Source organism: Gouania willdenowi, unplaced genomic scaffold (genome assembly GCF_900634775.1).
Source record: "Gouania willdenowi unplaced genomic scaffold, fGouWil2.1 scaffold_62_arrow_ctg1, whole genome shotgun sequence".
NCBI lineage: Eukaryota > Metazoa > Chordata > Actinopteri > Blenniiformes > Gobiesocidae > Gouania > Gouania willdenowi.
The window spans coordinates 365,260-378,301 of NW_021145227.1; positions in this window are offsets into that span (position 1 = coordinate 365,260).

Genomic DNA, 13,042 nt, shown 5'->3' on the forward strand with positions numbered 1-13,042 from the left:
AGGCGCAATAGATTAAGTAGAAGGATTGATTTCCCAAGATGGAATCGAAATGGTTAATTACTAAAATAATAGTAATTTAATAAATACATGAATTAATTAATTGTCATTTTTATAAAAAAAATATTAACAAAATATTTGTGACCTGATATCTTTTAGATGGGCTCAATAGATTTTCCATGATTTATCCCAGGGGTCACCAACATGGTGCCTGCGGGCACCATCTAACCCACATGAATCACCTGAGGGGGCCTCAGGAGCTGTAGTAATCAATGAGCTCCATCCCAAATCTGAATGACTTTCTAGGATTCAAACTCACAAAGAGTTACTACTCAGTAGAGTTTTAGTAATAAATTGTTATTATATCTAAATATGTTCATTGTCACTGAAACATTGTTGACCATTGTTTTTAAAATGTTGCAGATTTGGTGTGTATATGTATTTATATATAATAAATCCACCTATATATTCATAATATATTAAAAAAAAAATGCAGGTGGATTTTTGTAAATATGACATTGTTACATATTAAAAATCACACAAGTTGTATGATTATGTAAAAGTTGTTTGTTTAGTAAGTAGTAAAATAGGAAGATGATATTTTTTATTGAGATGTAATGAAAATGAAACAATTGCAGACATTAGGAGAAATAAAGTGTGTATGTTGAAAACTACCTTTTTAAATTACTGCTCGCCTTCCTTATTATCTTACTCTATAACTTAAAGTGAAAACGTGAAGGGGGGAGTATTTTTTTTATTTATTAGTTATTTAGTTGTTTTTATTTTTATGTTGTCAAGTTAGTTGGTCCATTAACCCTGATTGACTCATAATCCAGTAGGTGGCGGTAATACAACTTTCAGGATGTCACCGCAATAAAAAAAACGAAGAAGAAGAAGAAGAAGAGCGGCTACTCCGCTCGTAAACAGCTCCGTCTTGCTGAGCTGCTGCCTGCCTTACTGGTCATAGCCCCGTGGTGGTAAGTGTTTACTTACACATATTAGTAAGAATGTCGCTTTTAAACATTATAAGACAATGTTGTTCATATCACTTTACTTAATGAATGGGGAAGTGTTACAAGTTATGAACACATGTCATAAAAACATTGAAATGGAAAACCAACGACCGCTAGCATGGCGTGGCTAATGCTAGCAGCCCGTGTCAGAGGAGTTTTGGCCTGAAAATGTAGTGCAATGTCAAAATTTCACTCAAACTTAGTCAAGTAATAAGATTTCCCTTGATATTCACCTGATAAGATTTAATTATAATATAATTAATTATTATATATTTAATTATTAATCCAGATGTCTGAACTAGGGGATAATGAGACAATGGAAGACAGGAAGGCCTTCATTGAGTTCCTGAAAGAACTGTTGAATCTGGATCCCTTCATTACAGGGTCATACCTGAGCCAGACAGCAGAGAACAGTGAGTAACTGCATTGTTTAAGCATTCACGCACATGGAAATCAACTTGTTGTTCTTTTGAATTTTGTACTAATCCTCTAGTCAAACCGAGGCAACAATCGGCCTTTAACTGGGATGCTGAGTACCCCCGTTTTTAATGAGAACTACAAATATGGACTCATTGTGACATATTAGACCAAAGATTGCAGTATTGAGTATTTTCTCTCTCATGCAATTGGCATCATTTAGCAACAATTTGACAATAAACATTTATGATTTACCTGCTTTGTTAATGTTTTATTAGTTTTGATCTCTTTCTCAAACATTTATTTCAGCTTTTTGGGGAAGTACCTGACATTGTAGTGTGTTAAAAGTTCTGCAACGCTGCTAAAACTCTTGGATAGAAATAAAAAGGGGCTACAGTAATGCCACTGATACAATAACAGATCATATTATTAGAATTGGTAACACATTTGTGATGGAATAAAATCTGACAAAATATTGATTGATTTATGAACAGTAGTGATCATTTTGATTTAAAAAGGGTTGATGATGGGTGAAGCTAAAAAAAAACTTCACACCAAAATAATAAAGAGTCTCTGCTCTCTAAAAGGTGACAGAGAGATTGTTCACCCACTGAATTTATCAAAATGATGGCTAAAATGAGGACCTGAATTATAATTAGACACTACAAAATAGATCCCCTGGAATTATCAAACATTTTGGCCTCAGTAAAAGATAACCAACAATTTGATCTCATTTCACATTTTGTTGCTATTTTCCTGCATGGAAACATCAGTGACAGTGAAAGAATCTTGTCAAAAAATTGCAAATATGGTAAAAGTTGCATTTCTTTGCACTAGACAAATGTTTTAAGACCTTGATGTACTTTACCACCATGTAGACCCTTATTTGTGTGAATGTGGACAGAAAAACAGAAACAGACTTTACGTGGAGAACGATTAAAGACTCAGACTTTCTCAAATTCAGCCCAAAATAATACAAAAATCATGTAAAGTGTAAAGATCAGATGTATTTGATGTAAAGCTCTTTGTTGTTAGTATTTAGTAGTTCAGTGTGCTCACAATGACAATGTGTGTTTCTAAAGTGTGTTTATTTGTTAGTGTTGTGGTTGAATGAGCTTCTTTTGAGACGTGTATCAAGTGTTTTGTTGGTGAGAAACACTTTAGTGGATGACATTAACTGTTGAGCTGAGATGACTGATGGATATACAGGCTGTGTTTAGAGTTTGGAACATGTGACTTCAGTTTCAACCAATGCTTGTTAGCAATAAAAAAAACTGTAATGTCACAATTTCAGTGGAAGAACGGAACGTTCCATTCCTTCTATTTCTTTTCATTTGTTCTGTTTTCTTTGGGTCGTACCAAGTGTTCCTCTGTTTCTGTAACTTTACGTTTACTAACGTCTGTTAGCTAAACTCACTAAACACTCAGATATTTGTTTTACAGGAAAACATACACAGAAATGTGATATGATCCCAAACATGGTTTAGTCCGTGTCATGCAGATATTTCATGATTATTAGATTTTAAACAAGATTATGGTGAAATTTGGCCTATTTGTCCATTTGCTAAATTTACTGAATATTCAGTCGCCTTCAGTGAAAAATAACATGTAAATGTGTCATTTTCTCCCAAAACATTAATGTGAGACATTTCTGTGTAAAACTGGATCCTGATTTTAAATGAAGAGAAAAACAAACAAGAACAAAAAATTACATGTTTTCTCTTATCACAGATATCAGTCTATGCATTCAAAACAACTCAGGATTTTACAACTTCCTACTTAAAAAAGTGACCTTGAACGCCACCTGAAGGCGGAGCTCCAACTCAGTAAAGTCAGGAAATAAAAATAATGTAATATTCTATCAGTCGCCATGTTTGAGATATTTCAACGTGTCGCTGATGAAACGTAGAATTACAGCTGCTTCCTGATTGGCTACAGACATGAGTCAGCTTTACACACACACACACACACACACACACACACACACACACACACACACACACACACACACACACACACACACACACACACACACACCTGTCAGGAACTCACACATCCTGGTGAGCTCCTGTGCCACAGGATTGTTTCTTAAAGCACATTAATGTAGATCTGTGTGTAGCACTAACAAAGGCTTTAGGACGTCATCCTAAACAAATTGAGATTAAAACCTGGAATGTGAGAGAATTTGTTGATTTTATTACTTCACGTTGCTGCTTTTCCTCCTCCAGACAAAGGTGTGTGTGTGTGTGTGTGTGTGTGTGTGCGTGTGTGTGTGTGTGTGTGTGTGTGTGCGTGTGTGTGTGTGTGAGATGAAGAGGTGGTGATGGAATGCGTTGAAGCAAATGTTTAAGACAAATGTTTGTGTTGTCACATTAAATCAGATATGACCACATGTGATATATTTTGATATGATATATTTTAAACGTTAAAATGTATTTTGAAAAGTTAAACTAAATAAGTTCCTACTTTTATGTAGAGAGGTTTGTTGTTGTTGTTGTTGTTGTTGTTAGAAAAAAGAAAAACACAATGTATTTGGTTGGTTTACATAAAGTAATGTAATGTACATGCTACACAAACACTAAACATTGAGATATGTATGGAATAATTAATGAACATTAATTTGCAGTAATAACTTTAATGCTTCATGTTAACATTTTATTTAATGTATCATTTAGACTATAGCAGAACATTTATAGATATATTATATTATCTTCTAATTCTAAATACAAACTAGAACTGCAAGCAGTTATGAAAGGGGGCCAAGCCTTCCCGCGCGACTCGGACCCCAGGTTTCGTGGAGCCCCTGAAAGTACGTCACGAAGGATGACGGGCTCGTGGCGAGCGTCAGGACACAGGCCAACGTGCCATTTGCTGTGAACAGGTGGATATGAAGTTTTGGGAGATGTGATTTAAAAAGTGAAAGTTACAGACCAAAATGTGTTTGCACACATTATAGCGCCACCTCGTGGTGCACTTTTTGGTATGGGTGATCTGTGTGCTCTTCTATAGTTACCCTGTAAATTTCACATCGCTCAACATAATACTTCAGCTGAAATAAAGGTTTGTTTATTTATATGTTATGTAGTAATAAGCCACGCCCACTTTGACCAATCGTGATTAACTTCGAGATCCGGTCCCAGGAGCGAACCAAGGTCATACCCACCAAATTTGGTAAAAATCGGTTGTGCCATTTAGGAGATAAAAATTTCTCATAATTGCAGTGCCCCCTAGAGGCCTAATTTTTTAAAATTTGGCTCATACCCCCACAGTCTCATGGCAACCAAGGATCTAAGAATTGGTGGTGTTAGCAATTATTTTGATCAAGATATGCAACAGTTTGTGTTTTTATAGCTCGCTAGAAAACTTTACTCGTTAATATTTTGCGCATATTTTGCCCGAACAAAATTTTTTGCTAAACTCTAGATCAGGTCCAAATGAAGACTGTACGTGCCAAGTTTCATGCCGATTGGACAAAACCCCAAGGAGTAATTTGAAAAAATAAGTTTGTGATATATAGTGACTTACAAAGAGCAATGTGCTGTGGGAGTGGGCGTGGCCTATGTCAGAAAATGCGACTCTATGTAAGGAACATGTGGATATGAATTTTATGAAGATGTGAATTAAATTGTGAAAGTTAAAGGCCAAAATGTTTTTGCAATTATAGCGCCACCTAGTGGGGCAGTTTTTGGTATGGGTGGTCTGTGTGGTCTTCTATATCTACCCTGTAAATTTCACTGCCCTCAACATAATAATTCAGCAGAAATAAATGTTTGTTTATTTATGTTATTATGTCATTAGCCACGCCCACTTTGACCAATCGTGAATAACTTTGAGATATCGCCTCAGGAGGGACCCAAGATCATACCCTCCAAATTTGGTAACAATTGGTTGTGCCAATTAAGAGATATAAATATTCATTATTTGTAGCGCCCCCTAGTGGTCTACATCATTCAAATTTGCCTCACAGTCACATGACAACTAAGGATCTCAGATTTGGTGTTGTTAGCATTTATTTTGACCGAGATATGCGCCAGTTTGCATTTTTATAGCTTGCTAGGAAACTTTACTCGCTAATAATTTGCGCATAATTTACCCGAACAAACTCATTTTATTAACTGTATATCACGTCCAACTGAAGACTCTACGTGCCAAGTTTCACGCTGATTGGACAAAACCCCAAGGAGGATTTCGAAAAAGTAGGTTTTCCAGTTTTTGCAATTTTGCTCCAGAAAAGTTTAGGCGGAAATGGGCGTGGCCTAGCCCAGGTGATTCAGTGCTATTCAAGGAATCTGTGGATATGAAGGTTTTAAATTTGCAACAAACGGTGTGGGAGTTATCGTCCAAATCGTGTTGACCTTTGTTATAGCGCCACCTGCTGGCGAACATATGTGAATGTTTGCGTCCAAGGTACACGGGGTGTTCTGGACCCAACCCCCAAGGGGCATCGCCCTACCTTGCACGGTTTAGCCTGCAGCACTACTTTTACCGGGGGAAAAATAAAAGGTAACAATAATCCTTACGATTACAATAGGGTTCCTAGCACCGCTGGTCCTAGGAACCGCGGATGCTTACATACGCGGTTCCCTGGCCCCGCGGGCTTGGCCCCCTAATTAGTCACACAGTCTAAACTAAACTGACAGCAGGAGTAGGATTGATGCTGGTATCAGTTTTACCATTTGACAACAAATACTTTATTCTAGTAGAAAATATTGTCAGCAAAGGACTAACTTATTGTGTGGTTATAAATGTACAGTATGTACACAGCCATTGGCAACAAGACTTATGATGTAAGCAAAGCTGGAATACTTCTTAAAATAAAACTGTTAAAATTGGTGTAAAGTAAGAATGTGCTCTAAGTTTGTCATACCACAGAACCACACTGTTGAATATGAATGATTAATAAATACATATAAACACTCTTTGTGAATGAGTTTAGAAGAAAATGGCAGAATTCACTTTACACAGACTTAAATGTACAGTGAACTTTTCTGGTGCTGGTGGATGACTGGGAGTTTGGGACAAAGTGAGTGGGACTAACTGGGACAAACTATTTTTATATAATGTAACACATAGTTTACACATTCTCACTTACCACTATCATGTTTTTTATTTTCATCTTGTTCTTGTTTGTTCTTCTTTTCATGAGCCCTGTGGGTAAGTCTGCCTCACTTTATCAGTGTGTGTTTGATAACATCAGCACGTTGATGCAGGGACCGATGTCACGGTCTGAGTTCACATCGTACTGAGATCCTCTTAAAATGTCAGTACGTACTGACATGTACCTGTGCTGGATTATACTGATTTAAAAAATAAAGTTACATTAGGTTAACTGTTATTTACTGCAATGTATATTATAATCATGTTTCTTTGGAAAATAAATTATTTCTTTTTGTATGGAATTTTATTATAAACTTAATACATGTAATAAAAAAAACTGCATAGAATAAATGATAAAACATTTTTAATACAAACTCAATACATGTAATAATAAAAACTGCATATAATACATTATAAAACATATTTCTCCTGCCTCGTATATTGAGCATTTATAAATTTTTGTTCAAGAAAAGGAGCCATTCAGCACTCATCTAATAACATTAGCTTTGAACCTTAGCTTTGAAATTTAATTTTTAACCTCAGTACGGTGGAAGTAGAAAAAAGCTAAGCAGAAGTAGCATGAATTCATTTTCTGGTAGTGCACATGCTCATAATCAAACTCAGACCAATGTGAACTCAGACGTGACACCGGTCGTATTGGTGCCCCATTAGGGAGGTGCCTGACGTATAACCGTAATGTGTCCGGGGGGTTTCAAGTTGTATTGCTTATATCTAAAGTGCTATTAGGGCTTCATACACATGCCTAAAGTGTGGGGAGGAGGAAGTCAGTGTCCCGTCTATAGACACGCCCACTCATGAATATGCATAAGCAGGCCGCAAATCAACCTGTGTGTGTAGAGTTGCTCAGAAAGTGACTTTTCAGAGGCTAAAACTCTGGAAAACAGACGAGTTTGGGAAAATAAACCTCAAATACTATGTTTTTGGGGTTCTTAGAACAAATGGAGATGTGTGAAAAATAACATGACATGGGACCTTTAAAGATGACGGACAAACCTGTGTTGCTCCTTGGTACTTGCGTTGCTCCCTCTGCTGGTGCAAACTCCATTATTGGTTATGAGATCTTCTTTGTCCTACGCATTTGGTGGTTTGAAGGCTAGATTTCTGATGCATTACCATCAATTCTGGACTGGCGTCATATATGTTTGGGACGACGCATCAATGGTGTAAACTCACACACAGAGATCATGGCTGCACTGAATGTTGACACAAAACAAAGCGGAGATGTAAAAGTTAACCTTTCTAGTGTAAGAAAATAATTTAAATAAAACAATAGTCAATATTTAACAGCCACTAAATGAGAAAATGCAGAGTAAAGTGTGTTTCAGGGAGAGAGCAGCCACATTAAATAAGGGGGAAAAAATATCATTAAATTTTAAAGTTGTTTATTTAAAAAAAAAAAAAAAACTTGTTTATTTAGTTTTCTACATTAATAAATGTTTGTGCAGCAGACAGAGAAGACGATCTGCTTCCAATTTAACTTCTTCAAATGTCATTGTGTGCTTCTGTGCACTCACGTCTCCACATTGAAAAAGCAAAACGCTCATTTAAATAGGGCGGTCTCCACCACTTCTGCACGTTTGCTAATCATTGCTGCAATCTTAGTGAAACTGCATCACCATTTAGGGACGCAACTGGTTTACCACCCTTTATTATAGATCTTAGTGAAACATTTAATCACAAAAGGCAGCTTTGAATGGCTCAATGTTGACAGGTTGTCATGGCAACTCAGGCTAAAATGGAAGCTCAATGTTGACAGGTTGTCATGGCAACTCAGGCAAAAATGGAAGCTCAACGTTGACAGGTTGTCATGGCAACTCAGGCAAAATGGAAGCTCAATGTTGACAGGTTGTCATGGCAACTCAGGCAAAAATGGAAGCTCAATGTTGACAGGTTGTCATGGCAACTCAGGCTAAGATGAAAGCTGTAGAATCTCCACCATTCTACAGAATCTCCTCGTGCACCGTCAGAAACGACTAAAGTAGCTTTAATAATATTGATTAACGTTGACCAGCAGATGTCATCAGTGAGCAACGCTTGGGACCAAAGTGAGTTTCTAATAATAATAATGTCAACTTTAATGACTAATTTTGAGATTTTCCAGAATCCTTTGAGTAAATACTGCTTGTTTTAGTTTAAACTTATTTACATATTTAGTAATAATCTTGTGTGAATGGATCATTTTATACAGTGTGTGTGTGTGTGTGTGTGTGTGTGTGTGTGTGTGTGTGTGTGTGTGTAGTGTGTGTGTGTGTGCGTGCGTGTGTGTGTGTGTGTGTGTGTGTGTGTGTGTGTGTGTGTGTGTGCCAAAATCAGATGCTGAGTCAGTGTGACAATAACAATGTTTATTTAAAGGGCACATGTTACGCTAAATGAACTTTTCTGTTCTTTAAACATGATAAAGTGTTATTAGGGCTTCATACACATGTCCTAAATATAGTTTTTAATTAATTCCCTCAATCGTTAGTTAGAGGGTGATTTGCTCCTTTCTTACTACAGGGTGAGCCCAAACACCTCGCTACATTTTGATGACGCGTTCCCACTTTGATGACGAATTTGACTCGGCACTGAGCTGAATAAGCCACGCCTCCAGGAAGCTCTCTCCCGTGATTGACATGTAAACAGACACGTGTTTATAAAGCAGCATGAGCTCGGCTACGGGTTTCAATATGTATTTCAATAAATTAACGACCATTTTGAGAAAAATGGCCATAACGACCACTAGGGGAGGTTGCTGAGGTGGATCCACATCCTAAAATAATCAGTAGTGTTCATGCCATCTATGTGCCAAGTTTCATGCTTTTAACCCAAAGTGCACGATTCTACCAACAATTCTTCCTTAACCGCCCACTACTGGTACTGATCCAGGATCTGTGGTGGAGAACATGACCTGACTTTAATCAATAAGTTCAGGGATATTTTGTTTTCTGTTTAATTCACACAAATGATTCATTTTTTAAAAAATTTCATTTATTTAGAAATATATTACAATTATATTAAACAAAAACTGTTAAATTTTTTTTATTATATATGTAATATAAAGATGTATGAGAGCAGCATTAATATCAACATATTTCCCCCCAGGGATCAATAGTTTACTGAATCTGATCAGGTTTATTGATTAAGTTTTGATCAACTTCATTTAAATAAACTAATTTAAATGATCCTGATGACATCATTCCAGACTATAATGATTAAACAAAAACAAATGCATCAGTTATTTCACCTCTAGAGGGCAGAATATTGTACAGTATTAGAAGCTATCAAGTTATCATGAACCTATGATGTTTCAGACTCTACAATCCCTGTCATCGTTGGTCTCGTCCACAACAACAGAACAACTGCAGCTCTTCACCAGAAATGGCCGTAGCTTCACAGACACATAAACGTTACGTGGGAACTGGTCTGCTCAGTATTTTGGTAGTTTAGACGTGTTTCAGGTGGACGCTTCAACATGTTGTTTAGCTCAGGACCAGGAGGGGTGCTGGGGTGCACCAAATGAACGGTCCCCTTTAACATTTCCCTTTACCTCACGATGACAGCGTTTCATTCACATTATGTCACTTTCTGCATTTAACAGTGGATTTTATTTTTATTGGTAGATTCTGTCATTCTGTCTATGATTCTATTAACACAGATATTATAGGACCATAATTAGCCAATCATGAGCTCATTACAAGTTGTTCATTAATCCTGTAAGAACAAAGTCAAACCTCAAAGTCAAACTGTTTCCTCTGAAGACCTTCATTTACAAATCAATGGGAATCTAAATTATTCAGCCACAAAATCTAAATATTTTCCTCCACATCATGTGATCTCTGAACAAACTGATCATTTTAGTCAATTTCAAAGTGATGACACTGCAAAGGATGGATGAATATTTCTAGATCCTTCATGTTCATTCTGTCTCTTCCATCCTTCAGGTGGAGCTGATTCTATGCTGATGTTACAGGTGAATGGAGGATTGTGGAACCACTCAGCCGTGACAGCAAACATGGTGAGAAATGAGTGGATTGAAGTTTGGTTGCTGACGTCCATGTGGATGTGGATGAACAGCCACTGTTCTTTCTAGGAACACATTTAGAAACAAATGTTTGTTTGGTCGGGTGCACGGTGGTTTGTGGTTAGCACGTCCGCCTCACTGCAAGAAGGTCTTGGGTTCAAGCCCTGGGGTGGACTTGGGTCCTTTCTGTGTGGAGTTTGCATGTTCTCCCCGTGCTGCGTGGGTTTCCTCCGGGTACTCCGGCTTCCTCCCACAATCCAAAAACATGACTGTAAGGTTGATTGGAGTCTCTAAATTGCCCATAGGAGTGAATGAGAGAGTGAATGGTTGTCTGTGTCTGTGTTGCCCTGTGATGGACTGGCGCCCTGTCCAGGGTGTACCCCCGCCCAGCGCCCTATGAGAGCCGGAGATTGGCACTGGCAGACCCCCGTGACCCTGTTAAACGGGAATAAGCGGGTATGAAAATGGATGGATGGATGTTTGTTTGGTTCCTTCTCTGTGTTTAATCTCTAACTGTTCTACAGGACTCTGGAAGCCAGAACAAAGTGACACCTCAACGCTTTCAGGACGATGAAGCTCAGCCCCAACAAAGAAACAAATCTAAGAGAAAAACTTCAGAGCAAAGAGTTCAACAGCAGAGCCAAGCTGGAGTTAAAGCTAAACATACATGTGACCAGTGTGGGAAGGCCTTTAGCTTTAAATCAAAGCTCACTATACATCAAAGAATCCATTCTGGAGAAAAACTCTTCATCTGTGACGAGTGTGGAAAAGCGTTTGCTCAGAAACAGCACCTGAAGACCCATCAGCTTGTTCACAATGGAGAGAAACCACACACGTGTGATGAATGTGGAAAGACTTTTAGTCAATCTGGAAACCTCCGTCTACATCTCCTCATTCACCGTGGAATCAAAGCTCACAGATGTGAACAGTGTGACGAGGCTTTTACACATAGATCAACTTTAACGAGGCACATGAAGATTCACTCCAGAGCAGAGTTGTATCACTGTGACCACTGTGGGAAAACATATAAACACAAACATAATCTCATCATCCACCTGAGATCTCACACTGGACATGAAGTGTGTCTCTGTGACCAGTGTGACAAAGTTTTTACAACATATAGAGATTTAAAACGTCACCAAATCAGCCACTCATCAGAAAGACCTCATAAATGTGACACATGTGGAAAAACTTACAAGTACAAATCTCACCTTAATCGACACCAACGAGTTCATGAGAAGAATGTTCTCAGATGTGATGAGTGTGGGAAGACCTTCAGCACTTCATCTGTTCTCCACTCACATCTCTGTGTGGATGGAGACATGGAGCAGGAATCATCTTCAGATCCCAGCGACACACGGATGGTGACGACACCTTCTGGTTCCAGTGTTGGACTGAAGAACCCAGAGATCAGGCTGCACAGGATTCCAACATAAACCTGCTGTCAGCTGGAAAATGGACACCAACAGTTCAGGAAGTTGTTGATCTGGTCTGGTTAAATAAATAAATGTGACACATTGATTCTAGTGCTCATTGTTTTTTTACACTGTGATTTTCTTCCTTTGAATCATCACTGAAAGTGTACAAATATCAGGCAATTTAAAAGAAAATATCAAGAAAATTTCTTTACGTTGTGTGAGAATTTTGAAAGTGTGTAATATGTTTTATTGTGTGTATTTAATCAAAATCAAAAAGATGAGACAATACATTTATTAACAGTAGCAATGATCTGATAACAGGATGCTGAAAATTGATTATTTGTTACTGTAATGTAGGAAAAGGGGTGGGACTAATAAGTTATACTTCCACCCACTCCCTTTAGAACACAAAAAGTATGTGTATGCAATAATATACAGTATGTAATGGTTTTTTTTTCTGAAGGGAAGCTATCTGCATCAAATCTTTAGTTTATTATAATATTGTTTCTTGTATTATTGCTTATTTTTTGTGTTTGCTTTGTACAGGAGGAATAGTTCATTCAACTGTAAGTTTTAAGAATTAAAAGGCATTTACAGGAAGAGAGAGAGTGATTTTAGTCTTAGATTATCACAAAGGTCAGAGGTCATGATAACCACAAAGAACACAAACATCTTTTAGAAAGAAAAACACAGTAAAAAGGTTTTTCTAATAGATTATAAACAGTTCTTAGAATGTTCTGTAAAAAGATGATTTGACGATTAGAAGAAGAAGAAGACGTGCTCCTTGCTGTGAGCTGGACTTGAACCCACAACCTGCTGCCAACACAAAGCCTGGGTCACACACACTCACACAGCAGGATAATAATAAGATTATTGTACCTGTGTAAGTGAGAGGTTCCCACATCCTCCAACTGTGTTTTTCTCACTGTAACATTTCAGGAAAATGTGTTTTTATTTTACATTATCAACTACATTATAATTGTTATGTATTTGTTTAAGATGTGCTCTTGTATTAATATGTACTTTAAGATTAAAAGTGACAGTTAATGTAGTCTATCATCAAGTATCTTTATTTGTTC